Source organism: Crinia signifera, chromosome 3 (genome assembly GCF_055691185.1).
Source record: "Crinia signifera chromosome 3, ASM5569118v1, whole genome shotgun sequence".
Taxonomy (NCBI): domain Eukaryota; kingdom Metazoa; phylum Chordata; class Amphibia; order Anura; family Myobatrachidae; genus Crinia; species Crinia signifera.
The window spans coordinates 305,666,267-305,682,383 of NC_139219.1; the positions used below are offsets into that span (position 1 = coordinate 305,666,267).

General features: G+C 44.3%; 1 long non-coding RNA gene across 1 annotated transcript in view; it reads left to right on the forward strand.

Annotated features, from left to right (window-relative positions):
* The window catches only part of LOC146062778 (uncharacterized), a 14,923-nt gene extending 695 nt beyond the window's left edge, over positions 1–14,228 (forward strand). The window contains exons 2-3 of the long non-coding RNA XR_014471515.1: positions 4,765–4,840; positions 13,725–14,228. This is a non-coding gene — a long non-coding RNA (uncharacterized LOC146062778). The remainder of the gene's footprint in view (positions 1–4,764; positions 4,841–13,724) is intronic.
* Positions 14,229–16,117: the final 1,889 nt, after the last annotated feature.

Below are 16,117 nucleotides of genomic sequence, written 5' to 3' on the forward strand. Positions count from 1 at the left end.
TGAAAACAACTATATAACAACAAGTTCCCAGCCCATCAAAATGACTGAACAACATGATAGTAATTTCAGCGCTGGTGGTTGTGCTTGCCCGAATCAGGCAACACTTGGCTTGGTCCATAGAGCACCACCTGCTGGCCTGCCGGTGCGCAAAACACTTGAATTCCCAGTTGCGGTGAGAAGAAGCGTTAGCCTTAAAACAAAAACAAACTATCGCCTGGTTCAGCTTGCCACAGAAGACAAACGTCAAGACACAGAGGGGCATATTTAATAAGCCTGGTGAAGTGATAAAGTGGAAGGTGATAACACACCAGCCAATCAGCACTTAACTGGCATTTTTCAAACTCTGCCTGAAACTTGACAGTTAGGAGACGATTAGCTGGTACTTTTCCCGGGCAGACTAGATGGGCCAAATGGTTCTTATCTGCCGTCAAATTCTATGTTTCTATGTTTAACTTTATCACTTCTCTAAGCTTAATAAATCTGCCCCCAGAAAGACTTCTGTTCGTACACTATACTGAACAATGATTGTAAAGTAAAGGCAAACTAAACTTCCAAATGTGATGTATACTTAAACTAAGACACCTACAAGATTGGCTACGTAGGTTAAAATATGTGTAAAAGGAATGCAGCTGGGTGTGACCGCCCCAGCTATTTCATCTCAAAACAATAGTGGTGTCAACTCAAGACCCACAAGTGGTCTTTATTCCTCAGTGTTATTAAGACTTCCCAGTTAGCTAATTCCTTGTAAGAGGGCTTGTTAACTATGTTGCAGCTTGCCAAAAGGTTGGAGTAGTTTAAAAAGTGAACGCTTTTAATCACCAGCGATTGTTTCAGTGGCGGGTGCTCAGGAGATCTTTTGTCCGGAACAAATATATTGTCAGTGTGCACGGTCACAAAGTGCTGGTGTATTGATTTTATATGTTCTCACACCGCATCAAAGCTGTGACACATATCTCATTAGGAAGCAGCATGGACTTTATGCCCCTCCGCCATGTATATTTGCTTTACTACACTGCACAAAGCCTGCAAAACCCACTGGACTGATTAACTCCTAACAAGTACACGTTTCAATGGGAGATCTTATCTTATCTGCTGCAGCCCGGCATGTATACATCAAGATGTTAGTATTAAGTGCAATTAGAGGTTCAGACACACTGACAAGATATACAGTACCTAAGCATAGTATATTTATGTTTAGATGTTTATCTTTACGAAATGACCAATTAGTGCATCCTTTGGGCTGGCTATAGTAAGCATAGTTGTAATTCCTGTTTGTTAGAAGCTTATGGCAAGGGTTTCCAATCTTTTTTCAAATTACGGCCCCCTAGAGCAGTGTTTTTCAACCACTGTGCTGTGGCACACTCGTGTGCCTTGAGCTGTTCTCAAGTGTGCCCCCAGATCTAGAGATGCCCAAACCAGTTTACAGCCCTCCTCATAACTCTACTGATGGGCCAAATGGTTCTTATCTGCCGTCAAATTCTATGTTTCTATGTTACTCAGCCTCTCTAACCATCAACCTATTCTTTTTCCCAGTGGACCCTCCTACATACTCATAGACTGTCCTCATTGGCAATGCACCAGGGCCCGATTAAAGGTTCCAGGTGCCCTAGGCTAATACACATGTAGCTTCCCTTGTAATACTGCTAAACACACGTGGTATATATAAGGTTACAATTGGCATGTTGAATCTAATGCTTGTGGCATGGGAAGGAAGCTTTGGCCACCGCTCTGGCTACTGCTCTTTGGACCTTGGCCGCTGTCACTGCTCTACTATTACCTAGGTGCTTGCGCTACTGTTCTCCTCGGTTCTTGGCTGACTGCAGCTCCTTACTCAGCCGCGTACCGGACCGGCGTAATGGTCGAGCTGGCCCTGCCCCCAGTAATCCCCGCACACACCGGGCGACACCCCTTCATGTGAATCGCAAACCCCGCTACCCGCGATGAGGGGGGGATGCCTTGCCACCCACAGCAGGTGCCGTTCATAGGCCCATGCCTCACGGGCCTAGTGGGAAATCCATCCCTGCATGGAACCCCATTCCGTAAAGCTCCTGCCACACAATATTTGTGCTTCCATTAATGCCAGTGGAATTCCAGGACTCTTCAGTTATGGAATCAGCAGAACGTTGGTGGCTTGCTTGCACCATGCACCCTAGCAGTGGTTGACCCTGCTCTGTGATTTTTCGCTTTGTGGCTGATTTGTTGTTCTGTTCCTATACGCTTCCACTTTCTAATATCGCCTGTGAAATATCCAGCAGGAATTAAATGTCATCAACAGGAGTGGGTACTTTTTACCCGGCCCGGGTCTGATGAAGGGGCTCAGGTCCCATTCCCCCCTCCCCTGCTGCAGCTAGTCGAGCCGTGATAGTAGAGAGGACAGGCTTCCGCAGCAGCACAGCCTCTTTCTTCCACTCAGCACACGCTGGCCATGCCCCCTCTGCTGACCACGTCCCTTCTTTTACCGGGGCCCGTCGTCACTTTCAGTGGCCCTGATTATAAGTGGGGAAAGGAAATAGAATAGTGTTAGGAGGCTTCTGATTGTCCAAGTTTGCCCTAAACATCCCTTCATTTACACAAAAACATACACCTTCCTTTCCTAATTCTGTTTGCTGTCTATTCCGTGTACCTGTATTAACTAAAACGCTAGAAACTACTGTAGTTTGATTAAAGCTATTGTTTTGTTATAGCTGGGTACATACTAAACCATATGCAAACGATACAATTGCTCACGATTGTCCTTGAACTCCCTGAGAAATAATATAGGGACTGATTCAGTTTTGTCGGCAATGCAAAAAAGCACAAAATGCGAAAATGCTGCACTGCAGGTGGGGCAGATGTAACGTGCAGAGAAAGTTACATTTCGATGCAGGGTCTGTTCAAACTAAAATCTAAATTTCAGTGGAAAAATAAAGCTGTCGAACATTTGTAGGCTACATGTAAATCCAGCCAGTATTTTCCCTGCACTTAAACAAAAAAAATGCCTCTGTCCCCCTTACATACCAATGCCTAAGACTACTATGAACCCAGAGGCGAAACAGAGTCTAGGTACAGGAATACATAAAAAACAACAACAAAAGAAACATTCTATTAAAATTCCAGTTTCTCTAAAGGGACAAAAGGACCTTTTGATTCAAAGAGGAGAGTGTCCTTCCCAAACGAGCTTCTGATCAAGTTAATCTCTGATGGAAAAAATAAGTAAACTAACTTCAGCATCTTAATCCATTAGTGCTGTTCCAGATGTTTTTAGGAAGTAGTGGTTGGCTTGTTATAAGGAAAGGTGTTTTTTTATCTTCATCTTGCCGAACGATTACCCACTAGTTTTGGGATATGGTTGCAAGTTCCTGCTTGTGTTCTACAAAGAGTTATGCAGGCCTACTAATGAGATCTTTGGTGACTGGTGAGGCTTGTCTTTAGGTGAGGTCCGCTTGTCTCAATTAGCTAAGCATGTATGGGCTGAAAGAGACCGGAAATCTTGAAGGCACAAACATCTGAATGGGGAAAGTCATTAGAGATCACAGGGAGAAGGAGGATTGCTATAATACACTAAGAAGCGTATTAGCAGGTTGATTTCATAAGCAGTCATAAACCAAGGCACTTTTAAAAGAAAATGCAGTCGATCGATGATATCAGGGGCAAACAATCTGAATTTTATAGTACTATAAATGTTGAATATCTCATAGAAGCAAAATAATGGGTCAGCCAGCTCAAGATAGAAGAAAAGATTGTTGGAAAAAATATTTGAACTGCTATATTCCAATTTTAAAGGAGAAAGCTTATTGGAAATGCTGGTAAGGGTTTACGGACTGGATCCCAGGGCTACATCAAATAAAATTGTGACTATTGTGCATATAATTAATCCTAACTTTATGGTCTGTAATACACTGGGAAGCTCTAGTGATATTTAATGGTGATGTTGTAAAGTAATATTTTTGGAATTCACTTGAAAAAAATTTAAAATGTTAAATTTGTGCAAAATCAATAAATAATATTTGTTTTAATTATGCAATTATTGCCTTAAGTTGGTTTTGAAAAAAAAAAAATCATATAAATATTTGGCAAATGTAAAATTGGAATCCACCTTTCAGTCCGCTGTGCATCAAAACTAGCCAGCATGCCTGTAGTAGCCAGAATCGCCAGGAGCAAAGCAATGATAGGTGATCATTTATGTATTTACAGTTTCTTATATAGCCCAGCAAATTCCATTGCGCTTTGCAATAGGAAACAGTGATAGTAACAAACCGACATAGGGGGGTATTCAATAAGTGTCGAAACTGCTGTCTTGCCGAAAAGACGGCAGTTTTCGACATGAATACATCGGAAGGGGTCCCGATCTATTCAATCTTAGCTTTTTTTCCCCGGTATGTCGAATTGTTTCGACATGCTGAAAAGCAGGTGGATTGACGGAAGAGCCGCTAATTCACCTGCTTTTGACGGAAACACAGCCAAAACTGCTGTGTTTCCATCATTTTCAATCCGGCATAACAAGATGCCGGATTGAGGCAGGGAGGACAGCGCCGGGTGAGCAGCAGCAGCTTAAACGGCGCCGTCCTCCTGTCTGCTGCAGCCTGCACCCTCATGCCGCCGCCCGCAGCCTCCAGCACCCGATTATTATTATTATTTATTACTACTACTGTTATTATTATTATTATTATTATTACTCCTGCTCTTATGATTTTTATTACTACTACATGATTATTACTACTACTATTATTAATATTAATATAATTACTACTACTACTATTATTATTATTATATTTTATTTATAAGGCACCACAAGTGTTCCGCAGCGACGTACAATTGGCATACAGTGGAACCGTAAAGGAAGACATAACTTAACATTACAGTAAGTAAATAATAAAAATAGTAATTCAATACAGCTTAGATGTAAGCAGTGAGGACGTGATCAACGTACTACTAGAGGCTGGTGGCCAATGATGGAGATGAGTATGTGGTTGAGGATGGTCACTGAGTGTTTGAGTATTGGGAAAGCTGTGAGTGAAATGTGAAGAGAAGAGCTTAGACAACAAGAGGGCCCTGCTCTGAGGAGCTTACAATCTAGTGGGAAGACTACTACTACTTTTATTATTAATATTATTATGATAACTACTACTACTAGAACTACTACAACTTCTACTATTTATTTATTAACGGTTTCGTATATAGCGCAGCATATTCCGTTGCGTTTTACAATAGAAGACAGTGATACAACAAACTGGGTATTTACAGACAGTCAAAAGGTAGGACGGCCCTGCTCGCAAGCTTACAATCTACTACTACTACTACTACTAAACTATTCTTATTAATACTATTATTATTATTATTATGTCCATTAATCTATTAATTTGATCTTTATTTAATATGCGGGGCAGCCTAAAGAATCTACTGTACTTAAGATTCCACTAGACACATTTACCACACGCTCAGAAACTCTCCTACACTTCAGTTTACATCCTTTAATTATTAAATACTATATAAATGGAAAATCAAACAGGTTAAACAAATAAAAGTATAAAACCTCCTTTAGCAGGAAAAGCCACATACGAAGGCCAGGGAGACATTTTTGAACTCTGCATTATCGGACGTGACACCAACATCCTGCAACCACCTAAAAGTTTTATTCTTGCTGGGAGCAATAACTATTCCCAGATAAACACATTTAGTGAGTCCAAAATTCCTGAGCTGATAAACTCACCTATAAAGTTGACACAAGGAGCAGGAGATTAGAGAGCTAATACACAGTAAGATATATACAGTAAGATAAGGAGACCACAAGCCCTAAATCACACCGGTTTGTGTTGTACATTTTTGGAACCCTAACACCAGAGCTCTACAATGGTATGGCAGAAAGATAATCCCTGTTTAACTGATAGAGAGATTACTTATCATCAGGCACAGAGAGTTTTACCATTGTGTGGGTGGGCTCGGGAGAGAACAAACGTACAAACTATCAACTGGAGCATAATTTAAGGATATGACCTGGATTAACCCGACCTGTACATGGACCTTTACTATTAAACAAACTCAAAAGTTGCCCTTCACCACCTAGAGAGTGATATCATATCTGCGTCCTGGAAAGCATAAATAGTAAAAACCAAAACAGCATATCATTATAAACACAGTACATGTCACTGCAGTAAAATGTATGCTGTATAGGATAATACACATCTGTGGATTCTCTTCCAAGTGGGGTATTTAACAGTATTTCCTTTACGTATTTCTTTATTTAACTTTGTCTTTATTCCAGTAACTGCCGTATCTTCGTTTTCCCACTGGTTGGTTATTTAAGGGTGTGTCGCACTATCTTTAGAAGTAAAACCATTTCTCTACATGCTGGCAGGTCTGGATGATTGACAACTGTCATATTTCCAGTTCAGCTAGGGTCAATCTGAGTATGAGAATAGATTTTGGTTTTACCGTTCAAAAGATAACGCATGCCGGTAGCAAGAACAGTTGGATAAAACACCTCTTATATAGTTATTTTTTTTGTGTAATTGCAGCACATAGAGTATTACAAAAGTGTTATGATTTAAGAATGGATATCCATAAAAATGTCGGGGAAATATAGGGGAAATTTATAAATGGATATTATTTAAAGAAAATAGAATTTAGAGACATCACGTACATTCATACTTATAGATTTATATTTATATATTCTGACACATACAGTATGGTGGGCTTGGTGCTGGATGAGGCATGGCACACATAGGGACGTGGCTGCACCAACTCATTAAAACTTTGATTTAAAAGACTAATGCTGGGTACACACTAGGACGACAAGGGCCCGATCTCATCAATCTAGATCCAATTCTGACCAATTGGATGTAGATTGTGTGGTGATTGGGCCCTTTTCTGTCCTGTTGTGGACCGATTCTGATCCTATGCGCTGTCCTGCGGGTCGGTCGGTTGTTCTTCAGATCCTACCTGCAGCAGGTAGGATCTGGAAATGACCATACATCGGGTGCGGGTCGCCATCGGATCGGAACCGCTCACGGTGCACATCGTGAGCAGATCGTGCGCTCCGCGTCAAAATTGTCTTGGCATCGCCAATATCTCCAGCACGTTGGAGAGACATGGCAAGATACCTGTTAGGTAACTCCAGCACAATGTGTAAGACCCCTAGAGCCACTGTGAGGGTCTTCTAGCTGCAACAGCCATTGGTTGTTCCACTAGTACCGGTACCTAGGATACCTCAGGCAGTAGAGGCTTACACAATTGACTGGAGACTGCATGATAAGAGGCTGGAAATACATACAAAGTATGGACTAATTGGTAGACGAGGGAAAAGGCAGGTCAGGACCTTAGCAGATGCAGATGAAACACAGTGAGTTGTATGGGCTCTTTAAGAGAGGAGGGGATCTGTATGCAGGCTTTGATTGGGTTCCATCCTCTCTGGCGGTTCAGTAGATTCCCTCGCAGCCTGCCTCATGGCAGAAGGAGTTCCAGTTAAGAAACTCTTATCGGGAGAGCTGCCCTTTGCGTTGTTAATCCCATATGTCAGTACATAATGCGATGGGCATCGCAATGATGGGTGGCAGGATTTACCACCAGTGTTTGGTGCATCCTGACCAAGGCAAGACTTGGCTTTTGACAGGAAGAGTATCCACCAAATAGGCAGAGTATCTACAGGACTGGCACTGGGTGCCAGAACCTGGGAAAGAAACCAGCAGCTTGCACCTCAGCAGTAATTTATATACGACACAGGTCAGGAGGGCTGCTTACAGAAGTAAGAGAAGCCAATGAAGAAATGCAGAAAAAGCAATCCCATGATAACGAGAGAACACAGTGCATATGGATCGAGGCATGAGGACTAGCTTTCGGAATCGGTAGGCAGCGGGGGATGCAGTAGCATTCCAGTTACCAAGCAACCAGTGGGAACTGCAGTCCCTTGCTTGGCAACTACTGGTGCTCGCGGTGCAAATAGGGCAAATGGCGGCTTGTAACAGTACCTCTCAAATAGGGCTGCGCCCAGGGCTGGTGTAAGGCTTCTCAACACCCTAGGCAAAACTTCAACCTATTGCACCGTCCCTCCCACCCACTCACCCATACTGCAACCAATATCCACTTTCCAATCCTTTAAGGCATACTTGCCTAACATTCTGGAATGGCAGGGGGCCCCCAAAAATCAGGTGGTCCACCCAGCCCACTCCTGGGAAGGTGGGCATTTCCCTGCTTCCCCTGGAAGTCCTCCTTTGCCACCCACAACAGTGTACAAGGAGGAGGGGGCGGGAAAGTAGGGAAGTATGCCTCAGGGGAAAATATGGAGGTGAGGTCTTAGAAGTTCCACAGCAGTCACCTGCATTAAGTACAACAATCCTCATAGACATCCTTGATATTTTGATAGTGGCACTTCATTTTGTCCTTTCTGGGTTTTTGTTAATTTGATATTACAGAGAATTTTATGATGATCACTAATACAAATCCCCAAGAAATCAATTTGAAGAACAGTAAGCAAGCTAATGGGGAAATAATTCTTTAAATAACAGTTTCTTATAAAGCACAGCAAATTCCGTTGCACTTTACAATTGGAAAAAACAGAGATAAAAAAACTGTGTTAAAGTCAAGTCTCCATATCCGTAGATCTCTTATCCGAAATTTTCCAAAAACATGTTTTTTTTTTACAATGTTTCGGATTTTTTTATACTTACCAAGTCCCCCGATGTCCACGGCGGCCTTCAGGACCTTCTTCAGCATCTTCCGTGGCCCCAGGAGTGCATTGCGTGAGTGCGCAGGTGCGCCAGTGCACTACTGAGACCATTGAAGAGGATCCTGAAGGACTCCGTGGATGCCGGGGGACACTGTGGACGTCGTGGGACCATCGGGGCACCACCAGGGGACCAGGTAAATATTAAAAAACAAAATTATTCCAAAAACCGTAAATATCCCTTATCTAAAATTCTGGTGGTCCCGAGCATTTCGGATAAGGGATACTCGACCTTTTATAGTAACAGACAGCATTAGAGGTAGGAAGGCCCTGGTTCCGGATAATATATCTACAGTGTCTAGATAGACAGTCAATAGGTCTGCCCCAAAAGGTAAACATACAAAAGGTCGACAGGGTTAAAAGGCCCAGGCAGTTGTTGGTATGATTAAGCCACACCCACTGCTGTATAATGCTGTAATCTCTACATTTTTAAGTGTGTCCCATGGCTACACCCATGCCCCATAACCCCTCCTTTATATCATTACACCTCCACACCGCTCCCTTTTATACAGAACTAAAGGTGCCCATACACTAGTAAGATTTATCTTAAGATCTGGCTGGTTGGAACAAAAACATCGTTATGGATGAGTGACAGTAAAGGCCGCCATACACTATGCGATTTGGGCCCGATTTGGCCCGATTCGGAGGAATCGGGCCGTGAAATCGGGCCAAATCGCATGTGCAGACATCCCATCCGACCCGATGCGCGGTCTCGTGCGCATCGGGTCGGATTCGGGAGGTCGGACGGGCTGCACATAAGATTTGTTAAATCTTATGTGCAGCCCAAGGCGGGCAGGGGACGCAGCGTATAGTACGTGCGGTGGAGGGAGCCGAGCGGGGGACTGTAAGCAGGGAGCCGGGCTAGAGAGGCAGTGGGCGCACTATCCTGGGCGGGGGGGGAATGCCGCAAATAGATACTTCCAGGCGGTGAATGCCGCAAGGGGATCAGAGACAGAGACCGGGTAGCGTAGGGGAAGCCGGGCACATAGAAATGAATGGACAGCCAGTAATTGGCTGAGAGCTCTCTGACTGAGAGAGCTCTCAGCCAATCACTGACTGTTAATTCATTTCTATGTCCGCCCACTGCTGCTCGGCTCCCCCTACGCTACCCGGTCTCTGCTCTCTGGTCCCCTCGCGGAGTTCACCGCCTGGACCAGTGCGCCCACTGCCTCCCCTGCCTGGCTCCCTGCTTGCAGTCCCCCGCTCGGCATCTGGCTCCCTCCACCGCAGGTACTACAGGCTGCGTCCGCTGCCTGCTTGCAGCCCCCATGCCCTGCTCAGCTCCCGGCTCCCGCTGACAGCAGCTCCCCGGGGGACTGCATGTGATAAATCGCATGCGATTTATCACATGCAAAACCTGGCACATCAAGTGCCAAATCGTATGTGACCCCCCCCCAGGGGAGTTGTCAGTAGATTAGGTCCGACTTGTCTTTGGACAAGTCGGCCTAATGTATGGGGGCCTTTAGTCAGTTTTCCAGCATTTCCAAGCAAATGGTTAACTGTCATTTGTTCTCATCCATAACCATGTTTTTGCTCCAACCAGCCAGATCTGAAGATAAATCTGCGTGTGTATGGCCACCTTAACTTGTTTCTGTCACATAAGCGGTTGACAACATTTTTTTCACTATTATGAATTATTGCATCATTCAAATATTAACTATTTACTGCTGTTAATTACTGCAGTGGAAGGGGCCTCTTTTCACCTTTTTACTTGTAATAGTCCCTGGTACAGGCTATGTATGGGCCTCATTGTCAAACTGTGACTAGTGCTACACACAGTTATAAATCGCCACCACCACGTCTCCTCTATCTGCTGTAAGTATCCAATAGGACACTAATTACATATGTAGTAATCTGGAACATTATTCTGAATTATACGTACAGTTATTTAATCCTCATTATTTTCCACACAATATAACTATCAGGGTAATTTAGTAACAAATTATTAGTTTGTCGTTTAAGGCCCATTTTCCACTCGGGGCGACCGGCCCCCTTGTGCTTCCCAGCACACAGAAGTCACAGACCAGCTAAGATTGTGGCTCTGCCCTGAGGTAATGGATTATCAGTGGTCTGTTCACATTAAGAAACTTTGTTTTAATGACATCTTGGATTAATAGAATTCCGTTGCCGATGGCTCAATGCCTGCCCTGTCTAGAGAAACACTGCCTAAAATCTCAGATAACCAAAAGATAACAATCGTTAGTTGTTATACAATACAATAAATCAATGTAAATAGAAGTTTCAGTACTACATGGAAAACTTTATTTAAAATGAACACATTTTCAAACAGAGCACATTTCTGTACAACAGCTAAAGGGGCCGATTTTTCACCATCCGCATCTGAGGATGCAGATGTGGAATGATAACATTGGGCCAACTCGCAATAGGGGGGATGCTCTAACATCCCCACGATGCGGGGCGGCGGGTCGCGTTAGAAGCCCATAGGCTTCTATGGAGCATTACCAGATTTTTCTGGCGAGGCCCCCCCCCCCCCCCCCCCCCCGCAGTAACCCGGCGGGGGATGCTTAGTGCATCCCAAAATTCTGTAAACACCCAGATAACGGGGTTTTTATCGCATTTTTAGCTTAGAGAATCTCCCCCAATATGATAATTGAATACATCTCATGGAGGTATCTAAGGTTATCACCTGTCCGGGATTACTCAGTACAGTCCGGTAATTAAGACCGGTGTCTGGAGTCTGGGGGGGTTGGTGTTCCCGGAGTAGGTTGTAACCGTAGAGGTATCAGTTATAGCATGCAGGGATAGAGCTTGCAATAAAGCTCTGTCCCTGGGATGACACTCCGCCACTGCCGACATCGCCACTAGCACTGCCACCGGGAGTTGCAATGACCCCTCCCTTTCTGCTGGCACCTGCCCCAACCACATCAATCATACTCACCACTCGTAGATTGGATCGGCTCCTGCAGCACTGCCTATCTTCAGGACTTTCTACGGTACTTGTGTAGTTTCACGGCGCCCGATATATCAGATGCGATATCGGCCGATATATCGGATGCGATATCGGCCGATATATCGATGCGATCCGGTGCGATTTTTTACCTGTTGATACCCCCACTACCTGGTGTGGCGAGCGCAGTAATCCGCGTCCCATTACGGGGCTCGCTGCGCTCACCACGCTATATAAAATCAACTCCATGCGTAGTGGATAGTGGGATTGAACAGGTAAAAAAATTGCATTGGATCGCATTGATATATCAGCCGATATCGCATCTGATATATCGGCCGAGATCGCATCCGATATATCGGGCGCCGTGAAACTACACAAGTACCCTTTCTACTTCTGCATCCTCTGGCACTGTAACTTGAGCTACCACTTTGCAGAATCACTTTACTGCTTTTGGGGTCACAGAGCAGCAGGTAGCCCGAAGGCTGGCAGCAGTGATCATTGGACCCTGGGGAGGTGAACACACCTCCCAACAGTCCCGCATTTCGTGGACCCACCCCGTTTTTTTGGGACGGTCCCGCGTCCCTCCCGGGGCCGGCATTGTCCCGCGGCAGGGGGGGGCAGTTGGGAGACCCCCCCAGCCTGAAGGAATAGACGCTGTGCGCATGTGCACAGCATCTATTCAGCAATATAGTGGCCGAAAAAGGGGTGTGGCCCGGCGACATAATTTGCCTATGCTGCGCCCCTTATTTGCATAGGTTGCGCCCCTTTTTTGGCGTGGCGGGCGGCTACGCTGCGCGATCGTCCCGATTCCCTGCTTCACAAAGTTGGGAGGTATGGGTGAGCATGAATTTGTTTTTCACACAGTGATCATATCTGTGGATCCATCAGACACACACACACACAGCTGATCACGCTGGCCCGGTCCCTGCACTGCCTAGGGGCAGAGAAAGCTGTGCAGAAGCCATGATTCGCACGTGAGCTGTGAGATTCGCCAGCTGGTGCTGGCATTGTTATCACAGGGCTCATTTTTATTAAATATATATATATATATATTTTTTTTTTAAGTAAATTTAATTAGATATCATTTCCCATTAGAATTATGGGAAATGTGATCTGGTTACTATAAAAAAATGCAAATTAAAGGGTTTGAAGTCATTTTAAATTGCTTAAAAAGCCCTTGAACACATTCAGGTGATTTATTTATTTTTTAACAGTTTCTTATATAGCGCAGCAGATTCCGTTGCGCTTTACAAAGGAGACAGTGATAAAACAAACTGGGTATTTACAGACAGTCAAAGGTATGAGGGCCCCGCTCGCAAGCGTACAATCTATAGGCGATAATAAAGTTTTGTGAAAACACCCTTTCATACTATTTGAGTAAAAATAATGTTAGTAAAAGTGTTTAATATAGATCTCTAACTTAAAAAATATATTGTAAAAAGTTCTGTATATACTGTAAAACTCTTATTTGCTGCAGCAATGGCTGTTGGCTTGTCCAGGTCATGTAGAAGTCTTGGCTAAGGGGTTATTAGTGATCTCCTCACATTAACAACCATTGTTATGTATGACACCTTGGATTAATTGATTTCCATTGCTTACGGTTAAGTGTGTGGCCTTCTCCCTAGGGAGACTGCCTCAAACCGTCGTTAGCTGCAAGAAAACCACCATAATCCATCATAATTGAACAGCTGAATGAGACGAGAAGTTTCAGCCTGTAAGCCCCCCTGTGACCAGAACGGATGAAATTTCAATGATGTGTTTTTTTTCCCCTGATGACTATTGGCCAATGACATGGTCCTACAAGTGCCCTTGGAAGTGATTGTGCGCCAATAAATGAAGTAGTTGTACCCCAGCAGATGGCATTCCACGCGCAGGCACACAGATAAATGACATCACGCGGCGCCTGGCGAAACTTTTTGCCACCTGCATTAATATGTATGTGCTCGGACAAATAACGTTGACCGAGTGATTGAGGGCATCACAGCGTGACAGCGTGACATCTCTGTCCCAGCAGCTGTGCAGTGTAGTGTAGGTTTACCAGGAGTGACGTAGCAATGGATCACACCTCCATCTACAGGGCAAATGTCAAAACTACATTCAACTTTTTTTCTTCTACAGCAACTCCAGAGGATGACAGATTCATGCGTGCGATACTGCGGAGGAATCCAATTTAGATGAACCTGATCAGATGTCATCGTTAATCTGCAAATTTGCAGATGACTGCGAGTAGATAGCCGCTACCCAGACAGTAAGAAAATCTGCCCCGCGCAAATTTGTAAGTGAATTGCGACTTGAAAGCTCACCGGCATTGACTTACATATCCATACGCAATTTCCAAACCATTCAAAAGGTTTTTGCAGTCTTTTGTGCACTTGTGAGTAATTCCGACCCTGATCTGCAACTGAGACGGGATGATCGAGGCCAAGCTGACGTCATACACCATCCATTAAAATGCTTGGGCACACCTGCATTTTTTTCAGACACACCCCCCCATATTTTTATAGAAGCTTTAGTAAAAAGCTAGTTCAGAATAATTTTTGGTTCTTAGTGGGACCAAGTCCCGGTTTAGGAATGTTGTCAGTTCAAAACTAGGATTTAAAAACGGTACTTATGTAGTAACTGGGCTGCCGATTTTGAAATCGGGTCCATCGCATCGCATCGCACCCGACCAAATCGCATGCGATGCGATGCGATGCGATGCGATGCGATGGACCCGATTTTTCCATAGGATTCAATGTTAAAATGGACTGAGTCCATTTTAACATGGAATTCAATGGGAAAAAGGGGTCCTTTTCATACCCCTACTATCCAAGTGGGCATGGAGTTGGATATAAACCTGTGGCGAGCGTAGCGAGCCACCGAGCCCGAAGCGTGGCGAGCGTAGCGAGCCCCGCGAGGGGACGCAGAATACCGTCCCCTCACGGGGCTCGCTTCGCTCGCCACGCTTCGGGCTCGGTGGCTCGCTACGCTCGCCACAGGTTTATATCCAACTCCATGCCCACTTGGATAGTAGGGGTATGAAAAGGACCCCTTTTTCCCATTGAATTCCATGTTAAAATGGACTCAGTCCATTTTAACATTGAATCCTATGGAAAAATCGGGTCATCGCATCGCATCGCATCGCATCTGATTGTATGCCTTAACTTAAGGCATACAATCAAAAAATCGGCAGCCCAGATACTACATAAGTACCTTAAAAACAAAACTCAGTTATTGCTTTGCATTTAAACAGGCCCAAGTTTAGCTGAGTTTATTATTTATTTTATCAGAGTATCAAATTTGATTGATTTTAACGGAATCCAAATCCAAACCAAAATCTGAATCCGAAACCAATACACTTGAGGGTGGTTTTGGCAAAACACGATGATGAATTAGGAACGTCTCTAATTTGTAATCTATGGTTATGGGGCTTCTCAGTCTCAAGCGAGAGAGTTGACAGGCTGCCGCCGCAGCACAGCCTCTCTCCCCAGCTCAGCAAATGCTGCTCAGTGCTGTGTGCTTAGCTGGGGGGAGAGGCAGCTGCAGTGGCAGCCTGTCCTCTCTCTCCCTCTATGTGTTTCAGGAGGACCACACAAATTTTATGTTTTTTTTTACCACATGAGGCCACGGCCCCTCTGTTTTACCAGAGCTCGGCCAACCTGTCGGTGCCCCTGTGCCCAGGTAATATCATTGTGGTGTCTTGGGCCACAGATCCAGCTTGAGAAATCTTCATTGGCCTTTACCGGTATGGCAGACACCTTACCACTTACTTACCTAATTCTAAGTCTCCTCTCCAGGAGAAGCCCATAGAGTAGACAATGCAGGGCACTTTGGGGGCATGGCCAAATGATCTTGTCATTATGCCCCACCCACAACATAGTGAAACACCCGTGTGTCCATGGTGAGTCATCCAGTTATTTAGTCCCGCCCCCTTCCCGTGATCCCACAATTGCCAGTGAGTATCAAACCCGCTTCACTAAGAAGCAGACAGGATGTCGGAGAGCAACTTACTTTTTCAGGGCTGTGGGGAAACTACCCCAAAAATAAGAAGCCTCCCGCAGTGTCCGGGAGGGCAGGCAAATATAATACCAGCATGAAATGCTATAACAAATTCTCCCTGGCATTTGTTAGCACCCCACATGAATATAAAGAAATACAGATGAATTCTATTCCACAATTAATTCGTCTTAGGTCTTGCCGCACATTTCTGCGACATTAAACTCTCCGTATTAATATATTTGCCCAACTAATAAAGGACTCCGACTAATCTTGGAGTAAGCTTAGAAAATCAAATACATTACAAATCAAAGTATGGAAATGTATTTTGAAACTGGAGTATGGTCTGAATGAAAATAAAAGCACTCAGATTACTGTTTCATCTATTTAGACACTTTCAAATACTAATTGACATAAAACTTTGAAGGGATTTGTGGGTAAATATATTTTAATTCTCATCTAATTTATTTTCACGATGGAAGCCTTTTAAAACTATGAACCAATCTTGAATCATATCCATTAGCACTCTGAGTGCG